The 12,888-nt window shown below is 45.8% G+C and overlaps 1 protein-coding gene across 5 annotated transcripts in view; it reads left to right on the top strand.

Annotated features, from left to right (window-relative positions):
- DISP3 (dispatched RND transporter family member 3) overlaps positions 1-12,888 on the top strand; it is a 95,030-nt gene that overhangs the window by 31,653 nt on the left and 50,489 nt on the right. Inside the window, exon 1 of one of the 5 annotated variants that reach the window (XM_083453723.1) lies at positions 9,413-9,486. The exons of the other annotated variants lie outside the window; for them this stretch is intronic. The gene's annotated coding sequence lies outside the window, so the exon portion shown is untranslated. Of the gene's footprint in view, positions 1-9,412; positions 9,487-12,888 lie in introns of those variants that run through there. 5 annotated transcript variants of the gene reach the window in all.

Raw genomic sequence — 12,888 nt, forward strand, 5'->3', positions numbered from 1 at the left:
AGATCCTTCAGGACCCTGTTCTCTTGTGACAGAGCATTCCACCAGGTCGGGGCCATGGCCAAAAAGGCCTTGGCTCTGGTCGAGGCCAGTCTAATCTCCTGGAGGCCTGGGTCCTCCAAGATGTTATTATTTGCGGACTGTAAGGTCTTCCATGGGGCATACCAAGAGAGGCGGTCCTGTAGTTATGGTGGTGGGTCGGACTGGTGGGGCAGAATTGACTGAGCCAGAGCCCAATGATAACCCATTCTTGTTTTTTGTCCCCATACTTCACCCTGCCAAGTTCTACAAGGGGCAACAGGAGGAGGAAGCTGGTCACACTATTGGCAGCTGCATAATCTGCAGCATGACAACAGTCCTACCTTTTTATGTATATAGGCGGATATGTATATACAGTGATGTATATGCAGTGAGACCAGTAGGACGGAAGGCAGAGAGGCCAGCAGGAGGTGAAACCAGAGCAGGTGACAAGCAGAGCAGATTCTTCCTTTCTCCTGGCTGAGTTCTATGAGGGGCAACATTGAGAATGAGGAGGAGGATGCTGATAGGCAGGGCCACCCCCGTTCCCCCAGGGGTGGCTGTAAGTAAGAAGGCAGGCAGGCAGGCGGGGGCTGACTGAGGGCAGGTTGAGTTTTGGCGGAAGCACAGGGCCCCATTCATCCTAATGGACTAGCCTCCACTATATTGCCTGGATCAGCATGCTGTGGCATTCCCAAACCTATTTGACAGCACCTACCTATGGCGCTGTGGGTTAAACCACAGAGCCTAGGACTTGCCGATCAGAAGGTTGGCAGTTTGAATCCCCGCGTCGGGGTGAGCTCCTGTTGCTCAGTCCCTGCTCCTGCCAACCTAGCAGTTCGAAAGCACGTCAAAGTGCAAGTAGATAAATAGGTACCACTCCGGCGGGAAGGTAAACGGCGTTTCCGTGCGCTGCTCTAGTTCGCCAGAAGTGGCTTAGTCATGCTAGCCACATGACCCGGAAGCTGTACACCGGCTCCCTTGGCCAATAAAGCGAGATGAGCGCCGCAACCCCAGAGTTGTCTGTGACTGGGAGCTGACAATACCTCTGCTCCCTAGAGTTGGCGCGCCTGCGGGGACCCAAAGTTGAAGGAGGCTGTGCTCTAAATGTTCATCACTCTCAACATAGCTGGACTCCAACTCCAATTGGTCCCAGCAGGGTCAGAGATTATGGGAGTGGTAGTCTGAATGTCAGCAGATTCAAGGCAGATGAAAGAAAGGACTTCTTCATTCTGCTGCTTCTTCAACGATCCCTCATAGCCGAGTAAGATTGCCTTCCATGAACACGGTCTTAACAGTGACTCCGAAAGTGACTGTGGAGGCCAGTTCTGGATCCACACATCCTTCCACAGTGGCAACATAGGTTTCTGGGTGGGAGTTGATCACGGTGAGGGTTTGCCAAGTGTGCCTTCCTCTTAGCACGTTTCCCACTTTCGTCCTGAGTTTGAGCGTCTTCAAAGCCCATGACACCTTTGCTAAAGGCTATAGGGACGTGCTATAAAAGGTAAAGGTACCCCTGCCTGTACAGGCCAGCCTTGACAGACTCTAGGGTTGTGCGCCCATCTCACTCAAAGAGGCCAAGGGCCAGCGCTGTCCGAAGACACTTCCGGGTCACGTGGCCAGCGTGACATCGCTGCTCTGGCGAGCCAGAGCCGCACACGGAAACGCCATTTACCTTCCCGCTAGTAAGCGGTCCCTATTTATCTACTTGCACCCGAGAGTGCTTTCGAACTGCTAGGTTGGCAGGCGCTGGGACCGAACAACAGGAGCGCACCCCGCCGCGGGGATTCGAACCGCCGACCTCTTGATCGGCAAGCCCTAGGCGCTGAGGCTTTTAACCCACAGCGCCACCCGCGTCCCAGGGACGTGCTATAGGGACGTGCTAAAGGCTATAGGGACATGTATTTAGCCACTGGGAAAACGGAATGCTGGACTAGATGGGTCTTTGGGCTGATCCAGCAGAGCTCTTCTAATTTATTTGTGTTCTTAAGCATTCCTAATAATTTTAAGAGGAGCCTCACTAGATCAGAGAGAGAAACCCTGTGGAGGATAAAGCGATCAATGGCTCCTAGCTGCAATCACCATATCTGCCTCCACGTTCAGAGGCAACCAGGTTCATGAATTCCAGTTGCTGGAAAGGAGCAGAGAGTGCTCTTGAATTCTGCCTGCGAGTTTCCTAGACAATGGGCCCTCAAGGTCCCTCCCAACACTACAGTTTTGATTCCAAGATTTGATGAATCCAATGAAGGGCTCCAAGGAGAAAATTGGAGCGTTCTATTGTGTTTTAGTTTTGCTAAGCCTGCCTCTTGGAAGTGCTCAGTCCAGTGCCCTTGAGCAGGATCTGGCGGAAGCTTTTCCTTTTTTGAGTCTCATCCAAACTGGAGGCTCCCCCCCCCCTCCTCCCCCAACGCCTACATGCAGAGGCACCTCTGCCGAGGGGGTAAAAAAAAGAGGTGAAACTCCAAATTGCTTCTTGGCTGTGTTTCGAAATTGCTTGTGACTTTCAGGGTCAAGCTACAAAGCAGGCTTCTCCGGCACGGAAATTGTCGGGGGTGGGAGCAGATAAAGGATTTTGCTCGGGGGGAAAGGAAGGCTTTCGGAGAGTGGAAGAAGTTCTTCCATTTTCAAGCTTGGAGGGACGGAGGCTGCAGGACTCGGGATATGTGGTCATAGGCTTGCAGAGCTGGATTTCTGCAAAGGCAGGTGCGTGGGGGAAGAGCACAAGGTGGCACAGTGGTTAGAGTGCTGTCTCTCAGTCTGGTCTACAAATGCAGGAGAATACAGTGGACAATCGGGTTGCGTACGTGATGCGTGTGGGAGGCACGTTCGCAACCCACAGCGCTGCATCTGTGCACACGCGGGTTGCGATTTAGCGCTTCTGTGCATGAGTAAAGCGCCATTTAGCGCATCTGTGTGTGTGCGAGTGCCGAAACCCGGAAGTAACTCATTCTGGTACTTCCTGGTTTCGGTGCACCCGCAACCCGAAAAGGTGCAACCTGAAGCGTCTGTAACCCAAGGTATGACTGTAATAAGGTGCCGGGAGTCCTGAGCTGTTTGTTTAGAGAAAGGGTAGGGAGCCTCTGGCCTGTGGGTCTAATCAGGACCATTAAGCCTGTCCTTTTGGCCCATGGGGCTATTTTGCCCAAACTTGCACCAACCTGCCGTATGCCTGGCAGACATGTTTTGGGGCAGGAGTCTCTCTTACTGGGAAATGATATACAATGAATTGAAAAGGATGTTCAAAATAACTTTTGTAAAAACAAACAAACCAGAAGCTTTTCTTTTGGGAGCCATAGGGACAGAACTACCTAAATTGAATAGAAATTTATTTATGTATAACTACAGCAGCAAGAATGCTACTTGCCCCAAAGTGGAAAGAAGCAGAAGAAGTCCCAGCAAACGAAGAATAGATATAAAAACTTACGGAATATGCAGAAATGGCGGAACTTACCAGAAGAACAAGAAATCAAGATAACAAACTTTTGATAAAAGAATGGAAATGCTTTATTGAATATTTACAGATAATTTGAAAACCGACAAAAACATTGGCAGGAATATTGTAAAAACTTGCAGTTTCATAACAGTACATATTTCAAGTAGATAATGAAATGAGCAAATGAAATGAATTTGGATATGCAGGCCTTCCTGGGCGTTTCCCCAACAATCTTTGCCCTCCGGACTTTGTGAATACCTGGCTTCAGCAAACTCCATCAACAGATATCTGTCTGGTCCATTGATTATGGAGGCAGGGGAGGCCTGGATTCCCCTCTTCTAGAGTGGAATCATTAGCCACTGGAACCAAGGAAATCTTTGGCATTATTTGAAGTTTCTACAGTTTTCTCTATTGGATAGTCAGAGGAAACAGTACTATACATGGTGTCTCATATATATATATAAATCATATGTTCATAAATTTACAAGGCAAACACATGCATAGGTATATAAACCATGTGTCTGAAATAGTACAGGAGAGCAATCCTGAAACCATTTTGACTCTCCCAAATTGGCCTCAAATATTTCTCTGCAAGGAGGAAGGAAATGGGAAAGCCTCTCTGTTGTATTTTGCTTGCAAATCCTGTCTTAAGGGCGTATATGTGTATGAATAGGGTGCACCTGTGACCTGGATTCAGGAATTAAAGCATTTACTATCGCAAAAGAATGGGCAGGCTGCCCAGGTAGAGCAATCACTGGCCATTATCAGGTGTAATAATAAAATTTAAGGTCTTATATATATAATCAATGTTCATAAATGTACCAACCAAGCACGTACATAGATCAGCAAAGGAAGACCGTCCTGAAACCATTTTGACTCCCAAGCTGACCAAATGTTTCTCTGCAAGGAGGGAGGAGGTGAAAAAAACCTTCCTTGTTACAGGAATTTAGAAATCACCATCTCAAAGGAATGGGCAGACTACCAGGAAAGGCAATCAGATAAGGACTGATCAGATAACCTGACAGACAGGAAAAACAACAACATTCAAATTTCTGTTGTAGACCACCTTTTCTGTGATGTACGTATGATGTTTGTGGGGGGTGGTCTTGGGTTACACCCCTTCTGTGATGTATGTATGATGTATGGAGGGGTGGTCTTGAGCTCCAGGGCTCTATATAAGGGCAGGCACACCTTTGTTCCGGGTTCCAGTGGCATAGCGTGGGGGGTGCAGGGGGGGCCGACCGCACCAGGCGCAACATCTGGGGGTTAGGGTTAGGGGGCGCAAATTCACAGGTTAGGGGGCGCAAATCCACGGGTTAGGGGGCGCAAATTACTTGCCTTGCCCCGGGTGCTGACAACCCACGCTACACCACTGCCGGGTTCTCCTCCTTTCTCCTGCGTGTTGCAACCCTGTTGCAACAGCTTTAATAAAGATCAGGCTTACTAGCTGCTTTGCTTCTCAATATTCTCTGATTGGCCTCTGTTATTTTCTCCTACCAATAGGGAACCCACATAAGGACTTTATACGGGCTCTTGGATACCCCATAAGGGAAAAAGGGCAGATTTTGTTTACAAAAGAGGTATCCTGACAAACAGGATTTTTGTTGGAGATTTCCCCCTTCTGTGATGTATGTATGATGTGTTTTTTTTTGGGGGGGGGGGGTCTCTGGCTACAGGGTGGACAGTTTCAAAAGTCTATATAAGAGCTTGCACACCATTGGTCTGGGTTCCTCTCTTCGTGGGGGGAGTGGGGGACCCTGTTGCGACACTTTAATAAAAATCAGGCTTACTAGCTGCTTGGCTTCTCAATATTCTCTGGTTGGCCTCTGTTATTTTCTCCTTCCAATAGGGAACCTGCTTAAGGACTCTGTACAGGCTCTTGGATACCCCATAAGGGAAAGGGACCCCTGACCATTAGGTCCAGTCATGACCGACTCTGGGGTTGCGGCGCTCATCTTGCTTTATTGGCCGAGGGAGCTGGCATACAGCTTCCGGGTTATGTGGCCAGCATGACTAAGCCGCTTCTGGCGAACCAGAGCAGCGCACGGAAACGCCATTTACTTTCCCACTGGAGTGGTACCTATTTATCTACTTGCACTTTGATGTGCTTTCGAACTGCTAGGTTGGCAGGAGCAAGGACCGAGCAATGGGAGCTCACCCCGTCGCGGGGATTCGAACCGCCAACCTTCTGATCGGCAAGTCCTAGGCTCTGTGGTTTAACCCACAGTGCCACCCGCATCCCACATAAGGGAAATGGGAGCAGTCCCTCCCCCCTTATAATAATGGTATCTGCTTATTGCTACAATTTTATGGACTGTTTTTCTGAGCCTCTTTGCTATTGTGTATGTATGGTGCCTGTGTCAACGGTCATTGTCCTGGCCTTAGTTAGAGGCTGTGGTGGAGACTTGGGATTTTTTTTTGGGGGGGGGTCATTAAACTGCCCCCCCATTCCTGGTTTTAACAGGCGAGACCCATCCCTTGCCGCCTGTCAAGAGCATTGCTCTCCACCCAGTGACAAGCCATGGGAGGGCAGCTGGTGGAGGAAGGAGAAAGCAGTGGTCTTTGTCTCTGTGTGTGTGTTCCAGCATGGAGAATAAATAACAAGGTTATAAATACCGGAGGGGAGTGTGGGGAGGGGACGGGGAGAGGAAGATCTTCTCTCAGCCTTAATGAGAGGGAAAAAGGAGCCTTGATATATTTCATCCTGCAGCGTAAAAAATAAATTTAAAAAATCTCTTCCGTGCCAGACAGTCTGGACAAGGCCACTAAACTAGATGCCTCGATGGGATAGTGATCGAAGCCGTGAAGCGCAGGAGAGAAAGGATTCACTTCGGTGCCTGTAGGAATGGTCAAGTGAATGACTGAGGGCTCCCTCTGGAAAGGGCCTGGAAAAGGAGTTGTGATAGGAATTTTATGGTATTAGATATATGGTAATGTTCATAACTGCACATACATAGATCAACACAGGAAGACCAACCTGGAACCATTTTGATTCTTAAACTGACCAAATCCTTTCTCTGCAAGGTTAAACTGGAAAAGCCTCCCCATTGTCTCTTTCCTCACAAGATATGTCTGTTTGAATAAGGTGTGAGCCTGTGACCTGGCCCAGGAAATAAGTATTTTACCACTACAAAACAATGGCCAGGCTCCCCAGGAAATCCAAATCAAGTAACTTGCCAGACAGGAGATAAACTGTGACAGGAGAAAAACAACAATTAAATTTCTGATGTAGGTGGGATGTATCTGAGGGGTGGTCTTAGGTTACACCCCTTCTGTGATGTATGCATAATGTTTCTGGGGGTGGTCTTGATCTAGAGAATGGGAATTTCAAAAGTCTTAATAAGCCCTTGCACAGCAATTTTGGGGGTCCTCTTCCTCTCCTGCGTGTGAGGCGAGTGCCCTGTTGCAACAGATCAATAGAGATCAAGCTTACTAGCTGCTTTGCTTCTCAATATTCTCTGGTTGACCTCTGTTATTTTCTCCTACCAATAGGAAACCTATGTAAGGACTCTATATGGCCTCTTGGATACCCCATAAGGGAAAAGGGCATATTTTTATTTACAACAGAGTCAAAAAGGACAGAGAACAGAAGAGTCAAGGCTGCTGTCTGGATCTGGCAGCTTGCCACTTTGTGGTACTGAGACAGTTTGTAGAGGAGCATAGCGAGGGTACCTTTTTAAAATTAAATTAAATTAAATTATTTATTTAATTTAGGTATATACAACCCTTCATCCAAGGATCACAGTGGTTTACTGTAAGTGTTGAAAATGTAAAGAAAAAGAAGGTTCTTTTTATCATAACTGGTGGTCTTGTAGTAAGGTTGACGCTTACTGGGATATGATATATACAGTGGTACCTCGGGTTACATACGCTTCAGGTTACAGACTACGCTAAGCCAGAAATAGTACCTTGGGTTAAGAACTTTGCTTCAGGATGAGAACAGAAATCGTGCGGCGGTGGCTCGCTAGCAGTGGGAGGCCCCATTAGCTAAAGTGGTGCTTCAGGTTAAGAACAGTTTCAGGTTAAGAACGGACCTCCGGAACGAATTAAGTACGTAACCAGAGGTACCACTGTATAATGAATTGGAAAGGATGTTTAAAATAATGTTTGTAAAAAAACAACAACCAGAAGCTTTCCTTTTGGGAATTATAGGAACAGAACTACCCAAACTGTACAGAAATTATTCATGTACAGTCATACCTCAGGTTACGAACGCTGCGGGTTGCAGGTTTTTCGGTTGCGGACCATGCCAAACCCGGAAGTACCGGAACAGGTTACTTCCGGGTTTAATAATAATAATAATAATAATAATAATAATAATAATAATAATAATTTATTATTTATACCCCGCCCATCTGGCTGGGTTTCCCCAGCCACTCTGGGCGGCTTCCAAAAGAATATTAAAATACTGTGATACATCGAACATTAAAAGCTTCCCTAAACAGGGCTGCCTTCAGATGTCTTCTAAAAGTCTGGTAGTTGTTCTCTTTGACATCTGGTGGGAGGGCATTCCACAGGGAGGGTGCCACTACTGAGACGGCCCTCTGCCTGGTTCCCTGTAACTTGGCTTCTCGCAGTGAGGGAACCGCCAGAAGGCCCTCGGAGCTGGACCTCAGTGTCCGGGTAGAGCGATGGGGGTGGAGACGCTCCTTCAGGTATACTGGACCGAGGTCGTTTAGGGCTTTAAAGGTCAGCACCAACACTTTGAATTGTGCTCGGAAACGTACTGGGAGCCAATGTAGGTCTTTCAATGTAGGTGTTATATGGTCTCGGCGGCCGCTCCCAGTCACCAGTCTGGCTGCTGCATTCTGGATTAGTTGTAGTTTCTGGGTCACCTTCAAAGGTAGCCCCACTCGTTTTGGCACTCGTGCATGCACAGAAGCACAAAATGACATCATGCGCATGTGCAGAAGTGCCGAATCACGTCACGTGCATGCTCAGATGCAGCGCTTCAGGTTGTGAACGTGCCTCCCACACTGATCACGTTCACAATCCGAGGTATGACTGTATGCGACTATAGCGGCAAGAATGTTACTTGCCCCCAAATGTGAAGAATCAGAAGTCCTAGCAAAAGAAGAATGGATACAAAAACTTGTGGAACTGCAGTTTTATAAGAGTATATATTTAAAGTAGTTAAATAAATGAGAAAGTCAAGTTAATCTGGATATGCAGAAAATATTAAAAATTTACAGAACTGCAGAAAGAGGAGGAAGGAAGTCAAATTTTGAAATGTTAAAATGACTGTAAAATTATTGAAGTGTGTAAAACTGAAAATCATAAATAAAATAAAAAATACAGTATAGAATGCCATCCAACATTTCTCCAATGAATATATTATTATTATTATTATTATTATTATTATTATTATTATTATTATTATTATTATTATTATTATTTTATACCCTGCCCATCTGACTGGGTCGCCCCAGCCACAATGGGTGGCTTCTAACATATATAAAACATAATAAAACACAAAACATAAAAAACCTTTGTATAGTTGTATAGTTCCTTATCTCCTTGGCTCGGGGGTCACATAACTCCATACATGCCAACATTGCTTCAGTAAAAATAGGGATGTCCTAAGGAAAAGCAGGACATTCTGGGATCAAATCAGAAACCAGGACGGCCTCTGTAAATCCGGGACTGTCCCTGGAAAATAGAGACACTTGGAAGTTCTGACATATGAGGATTGCCTTTGAGGAGCAGTTTGTTTATTTCAGAGATCTGGGGCCCTAAGTTGTTGATGGAGCCCCAACTCCCATCAGCACAAGCCAGCATCACCAAGAGTCATCGTCTTCTTCTTCTTCTTCTTCTTCTTCTTCTTCTTCTTCTTCTTCTTCTTTCTTCTTCTTCTTCTGTGATCATGTAACTGATGATGGCAGTTGCAGTCTTTGATATTCATTTCGTTTGTTTGTTTCATTTGCCCCTTCAGATATTGTTTGACCCCCCCCCCCCAGCTGCCTTGACCCCCAGCCAGCATGGCCAATAGTAAAAGAAAATGTGCGCTATGGTCCAGCAACTTTCAGAAAGGCTCCTAGGTTCTTGTTTGTTTGTTGCTGTTGTTTTAAATTGGTCTACCACCCACATCAAATTGGAACTTCAAGGTGGTTTACACAAATGGAAAAAGAACTCTTTGACAATGATACAGAAATATACCCCCGGAAGCAGCAGATAAAAGCATGATTGCAGATTTAGAATCATATCACATTTGGCCGTGGGAGATGCGCCAACTGCAATTTGAAGACTCAATTAAGAAGACAATTTTGGACACTTTTGTAGAGTTATTTATGTATAATGCGCAGCTTTTGACATGACACCCTCTCCTCTGCTTGTGCTATTTCTATAGCTGAGTAATATTTTTTACTGGTGATGAGGTTATTAAGGCTATAATCTAGTATATATTGCTATTGCCCTCAGTAGGATTTTTATTGGGTTCTACCGAAGGGACACGGGTGGCGTTGTGGGTCAAACCACAGAGCCTAGGGCTTGCTGATCAGAAGGTTGGTGGTTCAAATCCCCACGATGGGGTGAGCTCCCATTGCTTGGTCCCTGCTCCTGCCAACCTAGCAGTTCGAAAGCACATCAAAGTGCAAGTAGATAAATAGGTACCGCTCCGGCGGGAAGGTAAACACCGTTTCCGTGCGCTGCTCTGGTTCGCCAGAAGCGGCTTAGTCATGCTGGCCACATGACCCGGATGCTGTACGCCGGCTCCCTCAGCCAATAAAGTGAGATGAGCGCCACAACCCCAGAGTCGGCCACGACTGGACCTGAGAGACATCAAAGATTTGGATTTCTAGTCCTGGGATTGATGGGAGTTGTAGTCCGACAACATCTGGAGGGCCGCTGTTTTTGCATCCCTGATTTGAAACATGGTTTGTCCGCCAGACTATGAAACAAACCATGACTTGTTTCTCCAAAGTTTGCTTTGTTTTTCAGCTGTTCTTGCCTCATTCCTTATTAGTTTGGTGTCTGAGGCGTGATGGTCAAGCACACCACAGTTAAGAATGGGTATTAGGTTCACATGAGTCATGATTAAAGTAACCCAAGGCTCATAAACCAGAAACAAACCATGGTTTCAGATTGTATTTTGTCAGCAGGAAACAACCCTTGCTTAAGCTGCTGGGCAATGCTCACACATAATGCTAAGCTACATTTGAATGCAGCACAGTTTAATAAGCTATGGTCTTGCATTAGAATAATAGAATTGCAGATTTGGAAGGAACACTGAGGATCACCTAGTCAAGGAGAACTACTTGAAAATGATTTACAGATGGTATTTAACTCTGAGTAAGCTTGCTGAGATGTATAAGACTGAAACAGATAAGTGCTGGAGATTCAAAGAGCTGAAGGGAATGTTCTTTCATATGTGGTGGACCTGAAGAAGGGTAAAAGAATATTGGGAAATACAGTGGTACTTCGGGTTACAAACGCTTCGGGTCACAAATGCTTCAGGTTACAGACTCTGCTAAACCGGAAGTAGTACCTCAGGTTAATAACTTTACCTCAGGATGAGAACAGAAATTGTGTGGTGGCAGCGCGGCAGACCTGAGAGGCCCCATTAGCTCAAGTGGTACCTCAGGTTAAGAACAGTTTCAGGTTAAGAACAGACCTCCGGAACGAATTAAGTTCTTAACCAGAGGTACCACAGTAATCCATAATGAATTGGAAAAAATGTTTAAAAGTACAGTGGTACCTCGGTTTACTAATTTAATACGTTCCAGAAGTCCATTCTTAAACCAAAGCAGTTCTTAAACAGAGGTGCACTTTCCCTAATGAGGCATCCCGTCGCCGGTGCCCTTCCACTGTTTGGTTTCCGTTTGTAGACCAAGGTAAAGTTCGCAAACCAGGGCACTACTGGTTTTGTGGAGTTCATAAACTGAATAGTTAGTAAGCAGGGCTGTTCTTAAACTGAGGTACCACTGTACTTCCCCCCAAAAAACCTGAGCCCTTTCCGTGGGGGTTAATTGGAAATTCCCAGGTGTCAAAAAAGTTTTTTTATGTATTCCACTACGGTGGCCCGTGTTTTGTTAGCCCCAAAATGGAAAATGAGCAACTTAAACTGATGGAATATGCGCAGCTTGTGAACCTAACATATAGAATAAGAGAAGAGGAGAACATATGTTTAAAGAAGATTGGAAAACATTTATTGAATATTTTTTGGGGGGGAATTGTGTACACTTGAAAACATTGGCAGCATTAAGATAAATTCAACAGTGTAAACAAGTTTTGATGGCTGTAGTATTGAAATACTGAATAGTTTAGTTTATGTAAAATATGCAGAGATTTATGATATGTAAAATGAACCATGGAAAGAGAAGAAGGGAAGTCATTGATATTTTAAAATTGCTTAAATGAGTATTTTAAATTGTAAAACAGAAAATTTAAATGTGTGTGTGTGTGTGTGTGTTTGTAAAAAGATTATCTAGTTCAACGCCCTGCATTGCAGGAATATGCAGCTGTCCCATGCAACCTTGGAGTTATCAGTCCCTCGCTCTAACCAACTCAGCTATCCAGTTATGTGTGTTCTAAACAGAGGGGGGGGGGGTTGACATTTTAGAATTCTATATGGTAATATTCAGTTATGCCACCGGAAGAACAGTTGCACTATGGTCCAAGGTCCTATTTTATTGCAGGGAATCAAATCCATAGATTCTAAAGTGTTCTATAGCTATGCCTGTACTCCTTAACATTGTTTCTGTTGTAAGGGCTACACACACGAGACAAAATAACTACCTGCGGGACAGTGATAAGGAAGAGCACACATTTTATCAGCAAGGATGTGGGCTCAAGCCTGAGAGAAATGGTTATGCAAAACACTAGGATGTGCCCAAACTTGTTCCGAACAGGAAAAACAATTAGTGCCTCTAGCAATGTCACACCTGTGGGGAAGGAAGCAGACGGAAAACTATTAGCGCGGGTGGCGCTGTGGGTTAAACCACAGAGCCTAGGGCTTACTGATCAAATAGGTATCGCTCCAGCAGGAAGGTAAACGGCGCTTCCGTGCGCTGCTCTGGTTTGCCAGAAGTGGCTTAGTCATGCTGGCCACATGACCCAGAACCTGTACTCTGGCTCCCTTGGCCAATAAAGCGAGATGAGCGCCGCAACCCCAGAGTCATCCGTGACTGGACCTAATGGTCAGGGGTGTTAGGATATTTCCGTTCCACCTTAAAAGGGAGCAGGCTTTGAGTCACAGAGTCTGCGCATTTCCTGTTTTCACAGGATGTTTCTGTTGTGTCTTTGCTTTCGTTTCCCCCTCTCTCTCTCTGCCGGAGACATCTGAAGCAGGCAGTCATGTTTTTCTTTGTTCTGATCAATGCTGAATAAACTTGTAAATCATGCTCTCCTGGTGCATCTTTCGCTGTGCATTATCTGCTGATAGAGCGTGCATCGGCTCTGGAATGTGGGAAGCTATTTCTGGAGCTCCTGTCGCTAATTGCTGA

This window comes from Podarcis tiliguerta, assembly GCF_965153285.1.
Source record: "Podarcis tiliguerta genome assembly, chromosome: 8".
Lineage (NCBI taxonomy): Eukaryota > Metazoa > Chordata > Lepidosauria > Squamata > Lacertidae > Podarcis > Podarcis tiliguerta.